Source organism: Phascolarctos cinereus, unplaced genomic scaffold, assembly GCF_003287225.1.
Source record: "Phascolarctos cinereus isolate Bilbo 61053 unplaced genomic scaffold, phaCin_HiC Scaffold_5;HRSCAF=322, whole genome shotgun sequence".
Classification (NCBI taxonomy): domain Eukaryota; kingdom Metazoa; phylum Chordata; class Mammalia; order Diprotodontia; family Phascolarctidae; genus Phascolarctos; species Phascolarctos cinereus.
The window spans coordinates 45,215,851-45,230,380 of NW_027555958.1; the positions used below are offsets into that span (position 1 = coordinate 45,215,851).

Sequence of the window (14,530 nt, forward strand, 5' to 3'; positions counted from 1 at the left end):
TGAGGTCTTGCAGCTACAGAGGGCATAATATTTTTCTCCAAGAATCCCTAAAACATATAGGGAATCCAACTAAAGAGCTGGACAAAATCTCAGGGTATTCCTTTCCTCATAGGGCACAGGGAAATCCTCTAGGTCCTTCAAATAGCACACGACACTCAAAATTGTTTCCAGAGATCCCCCAAACCCAAAAGAAATTCTGCCAAAAGTTCAGATATATTGCTTTCTGCATAGGGCACACCAAAAATTCTCCAGCAGTCATTATACCATAGACAATCCCCTTGAAGTTCCGGGAAATTTTCCTCTTGGTTCTTATAGTAGGAGGCACTCAAAACTTCCCAGAAGAATGCCTACCACTGCCAAAATAGTTTGAATTAAATTTCAAGCTCCCCCCACAATAAGACAAGTAGGCTGTTTTAGAAGAAATCAAGTAAGGATTTATCAAGTAAGGACTGACCAACTGATGGACATTTGGAAGGCTCCCAAAAGGGATAAAGTACCTGGTCTTGACTATTCAGGCTTTCTAGGCCATCAGAAAAACTTTCTCCTATGGTCATATTTTATTGATTGTATCCTCAGCACTTATCACAGTGACTGGCACATAGTAGGTGCTTAATATATATTTATTGGATTGGATTGGTTAGACTTGTAAGGAAACACATAGAAAACTGACTGTAAAATTGTAACTTAAGACAGGTGGGAAAATGGACAGTTTTCTCTCTCTCTCTCTCTCTCTCTCTCTCTCTCTCTCTCTCTCTCTCTCTCTCTCTCTCTCTCTCTCTGTCGTTCTGAAAGCTAAAGAATCTAATTATAAGAATCCTTCCAGCAGTCTAGATGTAAAAGCTCAAAGTTTATATCAGAGGAGCCCCCATATATGCATAGGCTCTGTTGCTCACTCTTCTAACCCCACTTGCATCAGTACATCGTCTCCTGAGCTTCTAACTCTGAAGGGTACTTTGACATTATGACTTATAAGTTCCCATTCTGGTGTGTTTTCTCAAATATCAATCACCAGTTAATATCGCTCCAATATCATTAACCAATTTGCATCAGCTAGTTTTTACTTTTTTTTTGGCAAGGCAATAGAGGATAAGTGACTTGCCCAGGGTCAGACAGCTAGTAAGCCTCAAGTGCCTGAGATCTGATTTGAACTCAGGTCCCCCTGATCCTAGGGCCAGTGCTCTATCTGCTGACACCTAGCTGCCCCAACCAGCTTTTACAAAGAGATATTTACTAAATGTATATCATGAACATAAATACCCCAAAAATTCCCTCAAACCAAGACACACACCATTTTCCCAAGGTGGTCGTTGGGAGAGCAGACCTAATTTTAAAGAGGTGATTGCAAAATTCCCCCCAAGTGTGGTTCTGAGTGGCACCTATGTAGTAGATAAGTCTCTCAATCACTCACGTCTTAGATGTTGGATTGATTTATTAATGGGCTATGTCAAAGTGGTCTGGCCCTTCACTAAGCTCAGCTGCTGTGATTATCTGAGGATTGTTATGGACTCCAGTTGCTGGACTTCTAGTGGCTTGTCCAGATTTAATCCATTCCATCTCTGCTGTTCTGTCATCTGAAATCAGGAAAGAATGCACACAACAGACAGAAACAGAGAAGGCATGTGCATCATAATCTTATGGTGCATGGGTTGAGTAGAAAAGAGCCTATGAAAGGCAGCAAGCCACTTAGACCTTTCTCCATCATCTAGGGAGTGAGGAGGAGAAGAAAGGAGGGAATTAGCATTTATTAAATTGCCCACTATGTTCCAAACGTTATCTTTACAAACTTTATCTCACAGCAATCTTGGAAGGTAGGTGCTTTTATGATTCCCATTTTACAGTCAAGGAAACTGAAGCGAACAAGTTAAATGACTCGCCCAAGGTCACAAATCTAGTGTCAGGCCATATATGACACTGTCTCTCTGTATGTGTGTGTGTGTGTGTGTGTGTGTATGTGTGTGTGTCCTTTCCCTGTCTCTCTGTCTCTCTCTGTCTTTCTCACTCTCCCTCTATCTTTGTCTCTGTCTGTCTCTGTCTCTCTGTGTCTGTCTCTGTCTGTCTCTGTCTATCTCTCTCTGTCTTGTCTCTGTCTATCTGTCTCTATCTCTGACTATCTGTCTCTCTCTGTCTGTCTCTCTTTCTAATTTCACGGTCACTCTCCTCTAAAATCTGTGTTCTCGCACATTTCCCAGGCCTCGCCCTTGACTTTAACCCAGCTCGGCAGCGGAGGTGATGGGACTAGCTTAGAGTGCTCAAGGCTGGCGAGAGTCGGGGTGAGGGAGGTGGGGGTGGGGTGCCCGATGCCCAGGAAGAGGTGGCCTCTGGGCGAGAGTGTGAATGGGCGCGGGCTGGAGTTTGGTGTGGTGTTGTGTGCAAGCGTTCATGGGGGGCGACGCTGTTGGAAGCGCATGAGGTGGGTGTGGAATGGGGGCCATTTAGCTGCAAGACCTTAGTTCCCCTAAGGCAGGGCAGGGCAGGAACCCGTCTGGAAAGCAGCTGGAATCCAAGCGGGAGAGGCTTCCGGTTTCAGAGGCGCTTCTTGGAACAGTGCTGTGCCTAGACGAGCCTGGAGGAGAGGAGTCCCAAAGTGTTCTCCTACGTGTGTTCAGCTGATTTTATCGAGAATGGCAAAACACAGTTATACTTGTTGGGGCAGAAATATATTTGTCCTCTTTACATTCAACTTTCAAATTCGCTCCTGCGGGGGTCGGTTAGCTCAGTTGGTTAGAGCGTGGTGCTAATAACGCCAAGGTCGCGGGTTCGATCCCCGTACGGGCCATCAGCGTTTTGAGAGTTCTGGGATCAGAAGGACTCCGAAGTTTCGATAAATCTGGAGTCTCTGCTCCTCAGGCCTCCTTCTCTCAGAGGAAGCAAAGCGTTCACCTGACCCCACTTAAATTATTTCAAATATGCTTTTATTTTGATCTCAACTAACACGAAATAAAATGGGCGTTTCCTTAAACAGAGTAAAACAGAAAAAGAGGGTTGCATATAAAACTCAAGGTCTCTGTTATGTACAGCTTTCCTTTTAAATGTCTAAATACAGTCTTCACTTTTCAAAGCTGTCCTGCTTATCTGGGCTTCTTTCGAACCTTTCTTCTGTTCTTTTATATTCATTTACCCTTCAGTTTAGCTCCACTTTGCTCATCTAGAAAATGGAAACAATAATTCTTGTAATATCTATCTTATAGATATAAAAAGAACCGAAGTAAATTGGCGAAGTTTTTTTTTTGTAAACTCTACAGGTGAAGTGGGGAGAGTGGGCAAGGGAGACGATTATAAATGTGACTCCAGAAAAAGAATCAAAGAAGTAAGAATAGATTTCAAACCCAGGCCTCCTCACAACTAACCCTGAGGGTAGCAGCTCCGAGAGTCGTCATTTTCAGGAACATGCATACAAAATGTTTAACAAGGTGGGTAGGGGGTGGGGTGGGGGAGAGCAGAATTTAGGAACGAAGCGCTTTTAAGTGTGACTTGCATTATTAACATTTTCTCCATCACTTTCTTAATTCCAGATAATCCACAAAACAATAAATCAAACCCTCATTTGTCGCACGTATGTTTGCTTTTTTTCGGAGGTGGAAATAGGCTGGAAAGACTCTTCAAGCTGGCTCCATAACATCCCTGGCTCATTCCCTTTCCTCACCTTCAACAATCATTCATTGTCCATTGAGTGAATCGCTATGTGCAAAGCGCCTATACAAATGCATACATACGTATCGTAGCACAGACTGTATGACATTACTGTATGTTTAAGTGGGAAGGGAATTTGGAGAAACTACAGTTTAATCTATGTAGAGTCTGTAAGGACACTAGAACTTTAAATGTTATTCTATCACGACTGGAGAGATAGTAAATGAGGAGCAAGGACACAAAACTTTCCTGAGAGAAATGATTTAAGTATTATCTTTTGAAGAAACATGATGAGAATTCTTTTTTAAAAAAATTTATTTATTTTTATTTTTCAACATTCACTTTTATAAGATTTTGAGTTCTAAATTTTCCCCTTTCCTCTCTTCCCCTCTCCCCAAGATGGAATGCAATCTGATATAGACTATACATGTACAATCATATTAAACATATTTCCACATTAGTCATATTGTAAAGAAGAATCATAACCAAAGGAAAAAACCACGAGAAAGAAAAAAAAAAGAAAGAGAGAAAATAGTATGCTTTGATCTGCATTCAGACTCCGCAGTTCTTTCTCTGGACGTGAATAGCATTTTCCACATGATGAGAACTCTTGAGAAGAGACTTAACTAGCATACTGAGAGAGTTTAATGGTAGGATTGCATTTCTAGAATTGAGAAATCAGCATTAGCAGTAATGGTTAGAGGTAACTTGTTATCTCTCTCACAGGGGCAACAGTATAAATAATTATGTCTTATTGTTTATTATATTATATATATCATATGTCATTTTATATTACGATGAATTGTATAGACTTTAATGTTTATTTAAACCTAAGAGATTAAGGGGTTTTATAAAGAGATAAACAAAGGTTTTGTCTCTTCAGTTCATTTTATGCTTCATAAACCAGTGTAATTCAAAGCTAATTGATTAATTATTGAATGACATGTTGCCATTTTAGTAATTTACCAGGAAATATAATAGTATAAGTGTTTTAATCTGGAATTAAGAGTGAATAAGGGGAGGGAGTCTAGTCATATATAGCCTGAAAGATGGAAGTTTGCTATGATTGTCAGTGTAATGCATCACACAAATCCCACATTGGTTGCACCTTTTGAGTGTTAATCCAAAACATATATGTATACATATTACACACATATATATATGTAGTGGGGGTTTGGCACATGCACAAACACTTTCAGCTCGGATGATACAAACTTGTCATACATCATCACGATTTTCCTCAAAATATCTCCCCAGCACCATCCTCCTAGGGTAGTTGCATCATCCAGGCAAGCTAATGGGGTCTGCATTTGCACTAGACTCCCATTACACTTGGATATGGTGGCAGTTAGGTGGTACAATGCATATAATTTTCTGCCCCTGGAGACAGGAAAACTTGAGTTCAAATCCACTCTGAGGCATTTACTATCTGTGTGTCCATGGGCTAGTCACTTCACCTCTGTCTATACCTCAGTTTTCTCAGCTGTAAAATGGGGATAGTAATAGCACCTACCTATGCAGGGTTGTTGTGAAAAATCAAATGAAATAATGTATGTAAAGTGCCTGGCATATAAAAGGTACTATATTAATACTTATTCCCTTTCCCTCAAAGAAAAGTATTAATACTGTACTCTGTTGGAGGCAGAAGGCTATTTTTAAAAATTAATTTATCATTATTGTAATCCTAGCCTTATTCTGATCAGAGAGGAAACTATCTGAACTGACAGAGCACTCCCATACCCTCAGATATCTCTCCACACACATTATTTTGAAGAGCTACTTTATAGGACTTTTGAACAAGGAATATTTCATAGTCAAGACTGATTGAGAACCCAGAGTTTAAGTAATAGTTTCATTAAAAGTTTGCTTCATTAAATAGAACAATAGTCACTTAACTTTCTTCCAACACTTGGAGAATTGTTTTTCTTGAAGCCATTCAATCCCTCTTTCGCCATTCCCTTCAAGAATTCTCTGTAATCAGACCTCTTTGCTGTTATTCAGTCATGTCCAACTCTTCATGACCCCCTGAATCCATGAGGTTTTCCTTGGCAAAGATATGGAGTGGTTTGCCATTTCTTTCTCCAGTAGGTTATGGGAACCAGAGGGTGACTTGCTCAGGGTAACACAGCTAGTAAGTGTCTGAAGCTAGATTTGAACTAGGGTCTTCCTGACTCCAGGCTCATGCTCTTAACCACTGAGCCTAGCTGCCTCCTCCTCTTACTAATCTTCCTAATGCCTTCAGGATATTAAGAAAGAAGTTAGTACTCTTCAGTGGATCAATTAAAGCACTCCTTACCTCTGACAGGTACCCCTGTCCTTGCCCTTTCCCCAGAGTCGTTACCATTAGCATCTGCCTGTAAGCCAGACAGATAATACCCAACTTCTTTTGGTTATGCTCTTGATCTTGGACAGACTTCCAAAAAGAAGCTAGGGTAGCACACTGGGTGCAGACTGTTTTGCTAGTGAAGGAAGTTGAGCAAGGAGCAGCAGCCGTGGTGGAAAAACTAACAACTGGGATAGAATGTAAAAAGCCAGGATTACATCTGGGATTGTCTGAGCAAGGAACGGATTGGGCCATGTGGAACCAAGGCAAGGAGGCAAGCAAAGCAGAGTGACACAGACAGACAAAATCACAAGCCAAGAGGGATAAGATTGTGATCAGGTACATTCTAGAAAGAGCAGGCAGTGACCAACAGGCCATGGGGCTGATGAAGAACAGTAATACAGTTAATGATACCCTTGACATTTCCCCCCATTCTCCAGAGCAGAACATCATCCCATCTGTCAGTTAATCTTTCACTTCCTACTTTTCCCCACCCAATTCAAAAGAATGGGGGGGGGGCAGGTGTCTCCTCTCTTTTGGCCAAGTTATTTTCTCATTGTTTATTTTGAGTTTCTTTTATATTTTATTGTTATAAAAACTTGCTAGCATCAACTAGGTCCATTTGCTTATTGAAAGGGATGGGGAGGGACACATAGGGAAAAAAACCCTTAAAGGAAGAAGAGGCACTTTGCCCTCAGTGCAGTCTGGGAGTGGAGAGAGCTTTAGCAACTTATTAGCAAATACATTCAACATTATTTGAACATTAGACATACCTAGAAGAACCTATATAAACAGGAAATTGGAAATCTCCTGAATTTGCCTGAATGTATATTGAGGTTACAAGCTTCCCTTGGAGCTGTTTAACTTGATAGATCAGGGACGCCAGAGCTGAAGCAATTTGTAAAAGACTGAGCTTTATGTTTCATGCAGGCCACAGCTGACTAGTAGAGAGGGCTTGGGCTCCTGCCCAATCTTTGCTCAGGCACTCCCCCTGGTGGCTATACATACACACATCTATGGGGGTAGGGGGAGAGACTCAGACAAGCAGGGTTGGTTGCAGTTTTGCGTCTGTGGCTATGTGACCCTGAGAGCAAGTCACTTAATTTCTCAGCGCTTTAAACAGCTCTTAAATACTGTAAGTTGCAGAGAAGATGCTGATCTGTGTTGGTAGAGGGTTAGTTAATCGAAAAGTTCTCTGTGTCAGTGAAATCACAGATCTTGTCCTATCCCTTATAAGTGTTTCGATTCCAACAAAGATTTCCTCTTAAGTTGACCCAGTCTGATTGTTTCCCCTTTCTTCCCATCTTTGTTTCCATTATTGCCACAGAGTATGTGTATAGATTATTTATGCAACAATGACTTACTATCACTGCTGGGCCAAGTGGATCCTGGACATTTGCTTTCTCCTACCCCACTAGCTCTAGACCCACATCAGAATGGAGCAGGGTCAATACTGGGGGAGCTTGGGCACATCAGAATGGAGCAGGGTCAATACTGGGGGAGCTTGGCTTCTGAAGAAATAAAGTGCCTGTTTTTGCTTTAGTTTTGTTGTCTCTGTTGTTTTGTTTGTTTGTGTTTTTTACCTGCAACCCTGGGTCTCTGGGGAGAATCACTTTGAGTTTTGATTTGGCTCTGAAAAAGGGAGGAGTAAATAGAAAGTGTTCGATGTAGATCTATTTATTTCCTCTACACACACAAACACCCCCCCCCCACAAATGTATATTCACAGAAAAACTTGAATAAGTAGCAAAGTAACTGCTGTTATAGTCTGATAATAATTGCTAGTATTACTTGAGAACCAGGATATTTAGTCTTATGGATCCCTCAAAGCATGTGAAAGAAAAGATAATATTTTGATAGCTTCATCTTCTCTTTCTCACTGTTTCTGGATGGTGGTGGAGACCTTAATTTCACCAGGCTAGAGACTACTCAATTAAATAAGAGCTCATCGAGTGCCCGTTTTGGCTTGAAGTTCCAAATAATAATTTTTTAAATACAATTTTGTTGTAGAAGGGACGCACACGACCCCGTAGTCGGCAGGACTCGAACCTGCGCGGGGAGACCCCAATGGATTTCTAGTCCACCGCCTTAACCACTCGGCCACGACTACCCACACTTCAAAGGCTTCTCTTGAAAGCATCTTCTCTGATCTACCTCAACACTTTTCATTAGTTTTAGGTAGTTGTCTGGGACATTGAGAGATTACATGATTTGATTATCGTTACATACGGTTAATATGTCAGCTAATCTGTTATACTTTAGTAGGGAATTTCCACTTGGGTGATATCTAGGACTCTTGATTGAACTGAGTTGTGTTTCCAATTGTAAAGCTCATTCACTCTGTCTTGTCTAATAGACATTCTCATTTGCAGAACAGGTCTTTGGTCCAAAGGGGTCAATACTTGGAAATACATAGTTATACACACGCACACACACATATGTGTGTGTGTGTGTGTGTGTGTGAGTTTGATTGCACATAGCTGTTAGTATATTGTCTCCTCAGATTATGAGTTACTCAAAAGCAGGTTTGTCTTTTGTCTTTCTTTGTATCCTTAGCAATTAGCACAATGGCTGGTATATAGGGGGCACTTAATAAATGTTTATTGACGATCAAAGTCAGTTGTACAGGAAGAACCCAACTGTTTACCTGGGAGGGGGGATGTGAATTTCCTTACCTCCTCATCTTCATATATGTACTCTAGCAATGGAGCTATTCACCCAGAAGGTACTCCATCCACCAGTCTGAAAGCTTAAAAGGGTCCAGGCAGGAGAGATCCCAGCAGAGACATATTTTCCAGACAGACGAAGATACAGAGATATAATTACTTGAAGCTAGAATCTCCCTCAAGAAGCATGACCTCTGGCAGCTAAGAGGAGAATCAGCCATATACTCAGGAGACAGCTAGTCCTTGCACTCCAGAGTAAGACTACAGAGAGTACTGCATTAGTAGAGAAAGGTCTTCAAGACCTGCCAGTGCAAGAGAAATATGTGGTCATCTGTGTGCTTCATTACTGTTGTGCTATGAGTTTGTGCCTCTTCTTCGCAAAGATATAGCATGTATTGTTGGGATAGCGTACCCAAATTTATGGGAAAGAATATTTGTGGCTGCAGTTTTTACTATGCCATTTTAGAAAATGCCCTTGCCCTAAGGTAATTATTTCTCCTGACTGATTATTCATATGAAACACACTTATCAGGACTCATGAGCTGTAAGAGTATGACTCTTACAGGAGTACCCTAGAAAGAGAAACAGGCTGAGGCCTTCCTCCATCAAACCCATGAGTTTAAGTATCAAGTTAGGAGACTAGACCAGAGGTGCGCTCTGAATTTTTTTTTAACTGGCTGGAGTTCAGGGATCAAAAACGTTTGTCCCCCGTGGGTTTAAGAAAGAGACCAAAAATGCACTACAAATCACATGGGTCAACACAAAGAGACTTTGCTTTCAAGTCACTCTGGGCACTTATAAATAAAAGAAAAAAAATCACAAAGTTGATTATTTTACTGAACAGGGCTTGTAGCAGCACTGAAGGTAGATAGAAAGTTGTTCTTCTTACAAATGTAACCTTTCAAAATAAGAATCAACCCCAAGGGAGGAAAAATATAGATAGCTACATAGGGATATACATATTATCTTCACAAGAAACCTGGGAGATAAGTGCCATTATTACATCCCCATTTTACAGGTGAGAAAACCAAGATTTCTATATGGAATTACACAGCTTGTGTCTGAAGCTGAATTGGAATTTACATCTTTACACCTTTGCTCTACCCACTGCACCACCTTGTAAAAAGCCCTGGTGTCACTTATAAGACTCATTTCTATATTCTGACCATTAAAGAAAAAAAAAGCTGCCCATAGAAACTGGAATTTCTTAATATAATCAGAATAGCATTAAATGTATTTTAGGATACAGTATAGTCTAGAGTCGCTGAGCCCTTACAGGCGCATAACCTTCAACTGTGGAAAATCATTGCTTACAATTCTTTCAAATTCATTTTGCTGCCTTCTTTCTTCCCTGGCTTCCTTCAACCCTGTGCTCCCTTAACCTAGACCCACGTGCAGAAATTTTGTAGAAATGAAATCCCAGAAAGAGTAACGCGGGGTTCATACAAATATAAATTGTGATGGGGAGGTGGGGCTTCTAACTAGGGCCTCGTAGGTCCCCAAAAGGAACACTTCCAAATACCCAGGCTGATAAAGTCCTGATTAGCCCTGAGACTGCACCCTGATTTTCCCGGCTTCTTGTTTTCTCTTCATTCCGTTGGCGAGAAGGTGAGGAGCTGAGTTCTCGAGAAGAGAAAGGTTGACAGCACCTCCCAGTGGCCATAATCTACTATGGGTTTATTGCAGAAACCCCCGACCTTTCCTGTCCTTAGCCTGCTCCGACAAAACTCCTTTCTCTAAGTGTGATTGCAGCTTAACCCAAAGTAAGTAAACATGACCGCTCCTTCCAGTCCTCCGAGACTGCTTTCGTTTTCCGAGCTGACATCTCCCAGTAACTACGAAAGAGAAAAACTCGCCACCAGCAAAAATCTTTCTTTAAGGCTCGGCCCAAGTGAGCGTTCTCAGCCAAGTTTTTCTTTTCTACAGGTACATCCTGTGTCTTTCCCCATCCCCAGGATTCATGTAAGGAACTTAATGGCAGAGTCTGATTTTGTCTCTGTACACACAGCCTTAGTATTCATGCAGTTACAAGAGAAAGCTTCCACTGTCCAGCACCGAGAGGTTTTAGGGGAGCACCGAAACAAAGAGCGAACAGAATGAGAGGACATAGATCACATGTAATCTGAATCGCTGGAGAGGGTGCCCACATATAGAGCCTCACGGACCCTTCCAAGTATCCTCAGCGCCTAGCACAATGCCTTGCGTTGGTAGACGCTTAAGTTGCATTCAACTGGTGCCAACACAAAAGAAAACTGGTTTTGGAAAAAAGTTTCTCCTGCGCCCAACGTGGGGCTCGAACCCACGACCCTGAGATTAAGAGTCTCATGCTCTACCGACTGAGCTAGCCGGGCGATAAGGTAACGGGATTTTTACTTCACGGTTCATGAAGGAAAAAAAAGCACAGGACAGGGCACGCGCTTAATGGAAACTTTTTTAAACTACTGAAATGAAATTGGATGTAAAATGAATGATACCGGTCGGTGCAAGCCTTGATTGTCATGTTTCCTGATTATGGAAGATTCCAATAGGATTTCCTGTGCCTTCGCACTTTAGTGAACCAAAGACTCTGAGGAGAAGGAGAGTGGAACGCTACTCCAGGGAGAAAGGAGCGCTGAACCTGGGAGAAAGGACGGTTCTACATCCCAAACTTATGAATTCTCCGTAGATGGGTTCGTTCTGTCTCATTATTTCTTCTTGCCAGTTCCCGCAGCGATCACCAACCTCCTCACTTCCTCTTTCCGCCTATTCTCAAGCACTAAAATGGGGCGTTAGAATCCTGCAGCGCTGGGGGGGAGGGGCGCCCTCTTCTTGGGAGGAGGGAGAGCTGGAAAAGGGCTGACGCGATTGGCCTTTCTAGTGGTGAATGAAGTGGGAAGTTTTGCCGTTACCCGGACGTTACTCCTAAACTAACTCGCATTTCTGTGCCAGATCACCAGCCAAAAGCAGGAAAGAGGAGCTAAGGGCTCGAGGAAAACTGGTCAGCGTCCTGAAGAGCTCTGAGTCCTCGCACACTTCACCCTCGCTAATGACATCGACCTTCAAATATACTCGTTCTTCTCCAGGGTCTCGGTCTGACCAAACATTAGTTGCAAAGGGGCTAATGGGACAGGAAATACCAACACAGAGCCCTGGGGCCTGAGTCTCCCAAATACTTCTGCTTATCCTGGTCTAGGCTCACTTCTTAGTTATGTTTCAATTGCCATTTCATAAGGACTTGGGAACTAAGGAGGGGGCACTGCTTCCGTAGGCTAAAAGAATTGAGAGACTCCCGGGAGAAGAATGTAGCTAGAGGAAATTCCTGCGCCCAACCGTAAGTCAAGTTTCTAATTTACCAAAGGAAAATGGAGTTTCTCACTGGTGAGGATTCTCCCTCGTGTCTCTAATTGTCATCACAATAACCCAAAGCTTTCTACTACCTTTTGAAAGGTTCTTTTACTGAAGCGGTTCCCAGAGCAGGCAGGCAGCAAGGAAACAGCATTTATTAAACGCTTACCACGTACCAGGCATCGTGCTCCGTGCTTCGATACAAAAACAAGCAAAAAAAGAAAGAGGGAACTCGAAAGCCAAATGGATCTGCAAAAACCAACTCCGTCATTTCAGTCACCCCGAATATAATTGTATATTAGTTTACTGTAGCTCCTTGCCCCTCTGAATCCCATGCCTTCCGTTTCACTCTACCCGAACCCCAAACAGCTTCTGCCTTGTATTATTTTTCTTTGCTTTTCCCCCAGTGCATTGGTCTTGTAACAAACCCTAAGACAAGATAAAAGCGAGTTGTTACATACTATTCCCGACCACATTCTAAAATCTTGAGGCTGAAGGGACAGCTTCCTCTTCACTGTAAGATACGTGTACCCAATGTATCTATGGGGTCGATAAATATTTGACTGAGTCCACACTGTGAGAAGACGATGATTAAGTATCTTTGCATTTGCAAATGCCACAACGTAAAATACACAAACCCTCTTGCCGTGACTCGGATTCGAACCGAGGTTGCTGCGGCCACAACGCAGAGTACTAACCACTATACGATCACGGCTCGCCACAGAGGAGACGAGCTGATAGGCTGCAAAGATAATCTTTCACCATGATTTGAGGCAGCCCCTTTAAAAGAAAAGTGATTTTTTTTCTCTTTAATTGTCTATATTCTTTTCTTCTCTGGTTTCTATCACGAAATGTTTTTCTAAAAGACCACGTACAAAGGCTATCTTGTAAAAATAAAAATTTCTTCCTACAGTACCCAAAAGTCTACTAAAATCCCGTACTTTGGCTTCTAGACTACTGCGCAAAGGGAGGAACTAGATCATTGGCCTGTCTGATCATGAACTGAGACTTAAATTGTCCTTTTCACCAGACCAGAATGGACTCCCTTCTGCTTTCCACCTGGCAGTTCCTCTCTGCTTCAGACCCTGGCTCCCATCTAAATTCCACACCTCGGCTCTCATTTTGGGCAGTCAGGGCTTGGGAATTTTAATTTCGTGATAGACTTCGAATTCTTTCACTGAAAACTAACGTGATTCATGTGTCAGTTTCTCTCTTTTCTCTCTTCCAGTACATAGCAATATTTCGTTCTCTATATTCTTTTGATCTGGGACAGGTTAAGAAGAAATAAGCCTCCTCGAATGACGTTATGATTCAACAGTAATTAGAAAATCCAACTTTCCCCAATGGAAGAAGCAGAAATCCTCCTCCACTCCGTTCTCCCTGAATGAATGAACGGTTACCGCTTAAGGATAATGCACTTTTGTCAGTGTTTTTCATACCTTTTGACTCATATATTTTCCCTTCCTAAATATTCAAAAATCACCTGAAAGGAAAAAACACAGTTTTCTAAACTATTCCAACATCTCATAGGAGAGTGTAAATGTCCCTAAATTCTACCAAACAATAGCCATGTGTGCTACCCATTGGCAGATCCTACCAAGCTGGAAAGGTACCAGCAACGAAAGACAGCCTAGCTAAATTCAGAGAGATTTATCACCAAATTGACTACGAGATGATTTATTGTTCAGCCAGAGACACTGGAAGACAGCCTACTAAGTCTCAGAGGGGTTGCGATCTGCACTCGTGGAGGGAGCAGCTCGCTGGATGCTGGCCCTGCTGTCTACACACAGTGTTTTCTCGGTACCTGATGGTGTACTTTCCTTTTCTTGGACTCTCAATCTTATTAGAAACCTGTATCAACCAGCCTCCGTTCAGTTTAAGAAATGCATCCCATCTGTTTCTTTTTTGCAGGCATCGGAGTAAGGCCTTCTTTCACATACCAACCCCAGACGGTTCTGCTCGATTTATTGCCGTCTTTTGGAAGGCAAGGTCTCTAGGTATAATTAATGGTAACTACATGCGGGGATGCCACCACACCGTTCTTCGGCTGGGAACGCTGCACAGGCATTTCCTCTTCCTAAGCTCTCTCTGAAGCCCCAAAACTACTCAAAACTACAGTATTATCCCTTTCTCTGTGGTGCCAGCTCTGCTGAGAGCAAAACTAGAATTTCAAAACTGCGTTGGCCGGGAATCGAACCCGGGTCAACTGCTTGGAAGGCAGCTATGCTCACCACTATACCACCAACGCTGTCCTGCGAAAAGCTGCTTCTAAGTTATATTCAGTAATGTAGAAGCTTCGAGGCCCAGACTCCACAAGGCATTTTGTTTCAAATCGGTCTACATTTTGTAGGTTTCAGAAACAGGAACCAAGAAAGGAAAGCAAAATCTTGAGCCAATCCACTTTGCTCTTGTGATGAAAGTCATTTAATCATACCCAAAAGAGCATTGTGCTCAGTGAATTTGTAATCTTCTGGGCCTGTTGACGAGACAAGGTGGTCTCAGGAGTGGGGGCAACCAAGAAGAAGGCTGTGTGTATGGCTTGTAGTTCAATTGGATAAAGGTAGAGAGAATACATTTAAACAATTTG

The 14,530-nt window shown here is 42.2% G+C and overlaps 5 non-coding genes across 5 annotated transcripts; 1 reads left to right on the plus strand and 4 right to left on the minus strand.

The window, feature by feature from the left end:
• Positions 1-2,702: 2,702 nt before the first annotated feature.
• TRNAI-AAU (transfer RNA isoleucine (anticodon AAU)) lies at positions 2,703-2,776 on the plus strand. The gene has a single exon. It is a non-coding gene; the product is annotated as a tRNA-Ile (tRNA).
• A 5,205-nt stretch (positions 2,777-7,981) lies between these two features.
• On the minus strand, positions 7,982-8,063 carry TRNAS-AGA (transfer RNA serine (anticodon AGA)). The gene has a single exon. It is a non-coding gene; the product is annotated as a tRNA-Ser (tRNA).
• Positions 8,064-10,897: 2,834 nt separating this feature from the next.
• TRNAK-CUU (transfer RNA lysine (anticodon CUU)) lies at positions 10,898-10,970 on the minus strand. The gene has a single exon. It is a non-coding gene; the product is annotated as a tRNA-Lys (tRNA).
• A 1,616-nt stretch (positions 10,971-12,586) lies between these two features.
• TRNAH-GUG (transfer RNA histidin (anticodon GUG)) lies at positions 12,587-12,658 on the minus strand. The gene has a single exon. It is a non-coding gene; the product is annotated as a tRNA-His (tRNA).
• A 1,461-nt stretch (positions 12,659-14,119) lies between these two features.
• TRNAG-UCC (transfer RNA glycine (anticodon UCC)) lies at positions 14,120-14,191 on the minus strand. Its single transcript has one exon. It is a non-coding gene; the product is annotated as a tRNA-Gly (tRNA).
• Positions 14,192-14,530: the final 339 nt, after the last annotated feature.